The sequence below is a fragment of the Falco biarmicus genome, chromosome 15 (assembly GCF_023638135.1).
Source record: "Falco biarmicus isolate bFalBia1 chromosome 15, bFalBia1.pri, whole genome shotgun sequence".
Taxonomy (NCBI): domain Eukaryota; kingdom Metazoa; phylum Chordata; class Aves; order Falconiformes; family Falconidae; genus Falco; species Falco biarmicus.
Genome location: NC_079302.1, coordinates 4,913,862 through 4,920,877, shown reverse-complemented (window position 1 = coordinate 4,920,877; position 7,016 = coordinate 4,913,862).

Below are 7,016 nucleotides of genomic sequence, written 5' to 3'. Positions count from 1 at the left end.
CCACGTGGTGCCCAGAAGATTAACTTCTTATCAGGCTTCACCACTGGGGTTTTCACTCAAGTCCTAATTATGCCATCCACAGAGAAAGACCAGACAGATGCCTGAAGGCAACTGAGTTCTGGGAGCATAGCTCAAAATCACTTAAATCCTACCACCTTTGTGCAAGATGCAGTTTGCTCTGCCTATCAGTCTTTCTTTTGGATTATTTTTGCAAAGAAAAAGCAAACCTATTCTAATTAACTTTGGATGGATTGTTTCACAAAAGGATAAAACCAATTAGCATTTCCTCCTTACCTTGTGAAGTTCTTGTATGGTGGTTTTAAAGGTTAGATTTCTGAAATCAGCTGACAAGAAGGTGAATAAATCCTCTTTCTAGGGAAGGGGACACAAGCAATTGGAAAAGGGGCACAAGTCCTCAACCTCTGGAGGTGACTCCTGTCAGGTGTGAGCGAAAGGTATCCCTTCACGGAAGATGTTATATGTCACCCGGGCAAGTGGACCACCATGGAGAAAGGTATCCCATACCCGAGGGACTTAGTTGTGCTGGAGGTGATTTATGCTGACCTGGACAGCAAGCAGTTATCCAAAGATCCAAATGAAGTCACGTGCATGCAACCCGTGTGGTGCAAGTTTGTACAGAGTGCACCATCGTCATATGCCAACTCATTGGCACGAATGACCTGGAAAGATGGACGGGGACAATTAATGGATGAATTGACTGGCGAACTCCAGCAATACAAAGAAAGTCTCTGTTCTTCCCTCGTCTCAGCTGGGGAGAAACTGTTCTAGCAACTCAAAGAGGACAGGTCCTACTCCCCACCTGTATGGACAATTATCTCTGCCATTAGGAGTAAGTGTTCCTCTGCTCAAGAGAGAAGATATGGTGGTACACACCATGGGCCACCCTGTAGTTTTACCTGCAGCGCTATGGAGAAGACATGAGGAAGTGGGAAAAACAATCACAAAAGCTGGTTCATCCAGGAAAACTGCTGCTCCAGTCCTCAGTGGGCAGTTCCCCAGATGGAGCAGAAGGGCTGATCTTACTTCTGGTCTTGATGAAGAGACTTCTGATTCATATTTACAAGTGAGTAGCAAACACTGTGACCAGGGCTAGAGGGGCCCTGCCTCCAGCCAGGTGGAGGAAAGGGACAACTGTCTTTCTTGACTGTGTGGATTTGATGGTGTGGCACATCAGACCGACAGGAGTGTAAGGCTCTAGCAGATACTGATGCACAGCGTATCCTAATGCCATCAAGCTATAACGGCACAGAACCCATCTGTTTTTCTGGAGCGACAGGGGGATCCCAACAGCTAACTGTTGGAGGCTGGAGTGAGCCTGACCGGGAATGAGTGGCAAAAGGTCCAGAGGCATCCTTGGTATAGGATATCTCAGGAGAGAGTATTTCAAGGACCCAAAAGGGTACCGGTGGGCTTTGGGTATAGCTGCCCTGGAGACAGAGGAAATCAAGCAGCTGTCTGACTTGCCCGGTCTCTCAGAGGTCCCTTCTGTTGTGAGGTTGCTGAAGGTCAAAGAAACTTTGCTGGTCACTACCAGAATGGTGCACTGGTGGCAATATTGCACCGAGAATCCCTGATTCCTATCCGTAAGCTGATTCATAAACTGGAGAGCTAAGGAGTGATCAGCGGGACTCACTCACCCTTTAATGGTCCCATATGGCCAGTGCAAAAGTCTAATGGAGAATGGAGGGTAACAGTAGACTGTCATGTCCTGAATGAAGTCGTGCTGCCATGCCAGACATGCTAGAGCTTCAGTATGAACTGGAGTCAAAGGCAGGCAAGCGGTATGCCACAACAGATACGCTAATCTGTTTTTCTCAGTCCCTTTGGCAGCAGAGGGCAGGCCACAATTTGCTTTCCCTCGGAGGGGCATCCAGTACATCTGGAATTGACTGCCCCAGGGGTGGAGGCACAGCCCTACCGTTTGCCATGGGCTGTGCCAGACTGCGCTGGAAAAAGACGGAGCTCCAGGAGACCTGCAATATATTGATGATATCATCATTTTGGGTAATACAGCAGAAGCTTTTGAGAAGGGAAAGAAAATAGTCTGAATCCTTCAGAAAGTCAGTTTTGTCATAAAACAAAGGTCAAGTGACCCACACAGGAGATCTAGTTTTTAGGAATAAACTTGCAAGATGAATGTTGTCAGATGTCAATGGATGTGATCAACGAAATAACAGCAACATCTCCACCAACTACCAAAAAGGAAACACAAGCTTTCTGAGGTGGTGTGGGTTTTTGGAGAGTGCATATTCCAAATTACAGTCTGATTGTAAGCCCTCTCTTAAGTGAATGCATGAGGAAGAATGATTTCAAATGGGGCCCTGAACGATGACAAGCCTTTGAACAATTTATACAGAAGATAGTTCCAGCAGTAGCCCTTGGGCCTGTCCAGGCAGGACAAGATGTTAAAAATGTGCTTTACACCACAGCCAGGGAGAATGTCCCTACCTGGAGCCTCTGGTGGAAAGCATTAGGGGAGACTTGAGGTCAACCCTTAGGGTGTTGGGGACACACAGGATCCAAGGCCAGCTATACTCCAACTGAAAAAGGTATTGGCAGCATGTGAAAGGGTTCGAGCTGCCTTGGAAGATATTTGTGCTGAAGCACAGCTCCTCCTGGCACCCCGACTGCCGGCACTGGACTGTATGTTCAAAGGGAGGGTCTCCTCTACACATCATGCAGCTGATGCTGTGGAGTAAGTGGGTTGCACTGATCACACAATAAGCTCGACTAGGACACCCCAGTCGCCCAGGAATTTTGATAGTGATCACAGACTGGTCAGAAGGCAAAGATTTCAGAATATCACCAGAGGCGGAGGTGATGCACGCTGAAGGGGCCCCACTGTACAATGAACTACCAGAAAATGCAAAGCAACGTGCCCTGTTCACTGATGGGTCCTGTCACGCTGCAGGAAAACATTGCAGGTGGGAAGCTGCTGTGTGGAGTCCCATGCAATGAGTCGCAGCAACTGCTGAGGGACAAGGTGGATCAGGTCAGTTTGCAGAGGTGAAAGCTATTCAGCTGGCTTTAGATATTGTTGAACAAGAAAAATGGCCAATTCTTTATCTCTGTACTGACTCATGGATGGTGGCAAATGCTCTGTGTGGGTGGCTACAGCAATGGAAGCAGACCAGCCGGCAGCGCAGAGGTAAACCCATCTGGGCTGCTGAATTATGGCAAGATATTGCTGCTCAGGTAGAGTACCTGGTTGTAAGTGTGCGTCACATAGATGCTCGTGTACTGAATAGTCAGGCCTGTGAAGAGTATCAGGCTGCTAAAATTAAAGTGGCTGAAGTGGATCTGGGTTGGCAATGTAAGGGTGAATTATTTATAGCCTGATGGGCCCATGACATCCCAGGCCATCAAGGAAGAGATGCAACATATAGAGGGGCTCATGATGAATGTGTGGATTTAACCATGGGCACTATTGCACAGATTATCCATGAATGTGAAACATGCGCTGCAGTCAAGCAGTTAAAGCCTTTCTGGTGTGGAGGATGATGGCTGAAATATAAATATGGGGAGGCCTGGCAGGCTGATTATATCACAGACCCCCCAAGGCAAGTGCTGTGTGCTTACAGTGGTGGAAGCAAGCACCGGGTGGCTGGAAATATATCCCACGGCCCCTGCCACCTCTCGGAACACTATCCTGGGCCTTGAAAAGATTTTTCTCGCATAGTTCAATAATGAAATCATTTGCAGACCAGTATTTAGGCACTGATAATAGTTAAATGCTGTAGAAGATGGGAAAGCCAGTGATGTTCACTGTCCCTGGCTTACCTGTGATTTCATCTCCTATATTTTGTTCTCCGCAGTTATGCCAGAATCCTGTATCAAGCAGCAGATACATACAGAATATAGACATACAGAAGCAAGCACTTCTTTCACAAAGCACATAATAAAACTGTAGAATTTATTGGCACATGATGTTGTGGTAGCCAAAAGTTTAAAGTATTCAGAAAAGGACTGAGCATTTATGCAAGGAAGGTCCACCAGCTAGATCCGGAAAGTCAGTGACCCAGGTATTGCTGGGCAGCAGGGAGGTATTTTACCACAATATATATGCTTGCCCTGTTCTGTGTTTTCCTAGATTTTTGATAGATGATGTACCTGGGGGCTGCACAGACCCTGGTGCAACCCTGTGGAGATGTTCTTCTGCTGAGAAACCTTAGGAGGGTGGCCTGGGCTCTGCGAGTTTGGTCATGCATTTCCAGGTTGATCATGCACTACTTAGCTGACAGCATTCCTCTGTCAGAACAGAAAAAAAACCCACCTGAAGACAAAACTCTGATTATATATGTATGTGCACACATATATATATATATTCAAGACTAACAATGTCTTTATATAATGGGCAATCTCACAAGATAGACTGTACACTCTGCAATTGTTTGTGCTTGCAGGTCTTGCAATCATTCTGCAGAGAGCAGGCATGTAATTTAATAAAAGCACTGTTGTCAATCTTCCTTCCTTCCCAACTGGGCTTTTTGTAACAAATATAGTACAAAGATAATTGCTTTGCCTGGCATCTATAACAGAAGATACATTTCGGACTTTTAAAGTCAGAAAGAAAATAGAAGTGTAAATCAAAATAATTATTTAAGGAAATATGAATGCACTGAAAAAGAGGAGAAAAAATAAGAAAGAAAGAATTTTTTTTAAAAAAAACCCTATGCTGTCTTCATTCATTGGCTTAGAAATTAGCCCGGTTCTGAATCTTCAGTTGGTGCAATTTCATCACAGAATTATTGGATGTTATTTCTTTTATCAATTGAGTATACAGCCTTTTGTCTGTGAGGGCTAATTCTTCTCTAAGCCTCACCCAGTGTAAGACCTGGCCTTTCCCAGATTCTTTATGCTTGTGCCATGTGAAATCTTATGATAAATAAAATAATTTTTCATTTATTTGCAAAATAATTGACATGGGATTGAAAAGAGCATTTTAACACTCAAAAATTAGTTTAAATGCTTCCATTGTGTTCACAGGAGGTTAATAATTCTGGAAGTAATTAGATATAGATAGCCGTGTGACATGGAAATTCAACATCTTTTCAGATCCTTGTATTACTCATTGGCCGTAAAGAATGGCTTAGCCTTCTTTTCTGAGTTTAATTATGACATTACACATTGCAAGGTAAACTTTCAGGATTTTTGCCAACATTTTATTCAGTCCAGCAATGTTAGCTTCATATTCCTGTTTAGTTCCCCATAATTTGTCTTTATGGAGCAATAGAAATACCCTTTCTTGCCAAATGCCTAGTTTGTGTGGGTAATTAAATTGACAGTGAAGGTCTGGATCCACCTCTTCGTTATTCAAGCCTTTACCGAGTTGCAGCACTATTGATTCCAGTAGAATAATGCTGCAATTGCCCCGGAATATGTGGTAAATCAGGCAATTTGTTGATTTGTTAAGCACTCTTATAATATATTGCTAGTTCATCCCAGCCCTTAGAAGCCCCAGTTGTGACCCATGCTCCTGTCGTGCCACAAACTGTCTTGGAAGACTGAGTCACTTATTGTTGGCAGTGGTTTATTCCTTATTTCCAGCCTTCTCTTTGTAAAAGTTGGGGTTTTTTTCTCTGTCGAGTGTGATGAAAGCCAAAAGGGCCACTTCTCATTAAGCAAAATACCAGTGAAGCAAATGAACTATTTTGAGCATTTCTTTGCTATGTCAATGTAAAATAAAATTTGTGATCCGTAACACACAAATTACTGTATCCTTTCATTCTTCTCTATGCAAAAGACTGAACCGAGGAATTAATTCAGCTGTTTCCCAAAGTTTTCTGTACTCGTCTCCTCTGGGCTGTCTAGAAAATTATACCTGTTAATGGACAGCACCCAAGGAAACTGATTTCAAATGGATTCCTGTGTCAACCCCAATGAATCTTGTATAAGTGCTGAATCACTCACTTAGGTTTAAAAGGTTTTAGGGAATTAAAATATTGTGTGGCACGGGCAGAGGAAACAGAGCTAAATGCTGTGGCTCAAAGCTGAGTGCTATTATCTCTCCACATAGCAAGACACTGATGAAGTGAGATGTGCCCAGGTAATGTGAGAGTCATGCTTTAGAAGGGAATCTCGAGTCTTTCATAACCTGATCTGGAGAATAATTCCCTCCCGATCGCAGTCCCAGTGATCAGTCTCACCCTGAGCACCACACGCAAGGTGAACAGTTGAGGAAGAAACTTTCCCACCATCTCTGAGCCCTGGTCTGTTAGGAGGTGCCAAAACTTTTTATGGGAAATGCATGCAACCTTCCATTCGTGGAGTCCAAACAAAAGAGCACATCTGTCTGTATGCACATCAGGAAAAAAAAAAAAAAATTGGTCTGTATTTTTGACCTCACTGAGAACCTAGCAACTGAGGGAATTAAAAGGGAGTCCGTGGTGATAATCAGCATGAGGCTGTTGCTGATAAATAGAAGTTTTCTTCAAGAGTACAGACTTCCATTTTCTCTCTTGCTCGGCAGGCTGATTTGGATGGTGCATTTTGATGTATCTAGCAAAGTTGAAAACATCTTGACAATGTAAGACATTGAGTGAGATAAAAATTGGAAGCAATATAAATATTTTTCTTACCAAGTGCTTTTCCTTTCAAAATTCCAAAGCATTTATGAATCCCACTATTTTCATGGCAGATATTAAAGAATCAGTGATCCACCCCAGGATCATTGAAATACCACAAATACTGAATGTATACTACAGAATACAGCTGTATGGATGTAATTTCTACTATTTCCAGAGACGCTTTAAAACCTCGTACTCAAGTGCCACTTGAGTATTGAGGTCGTGTTTTTTTTACCATTTTCATGCATTTCTACAGTTGGTAACAAGAGACATGATTGAGGAAGAGAAAGCTTTGCTTCAAAGAGAAGTTATGTGAGAGATATCTTCACAGGAGTTAGGTAACAGAGAAACTGTATCTGTGCCACCGTGCGTTAGGGAAAAATAACACCCATTTCGAATTTGAAGAGGGAAATGTGCAGGAGAAGGTGT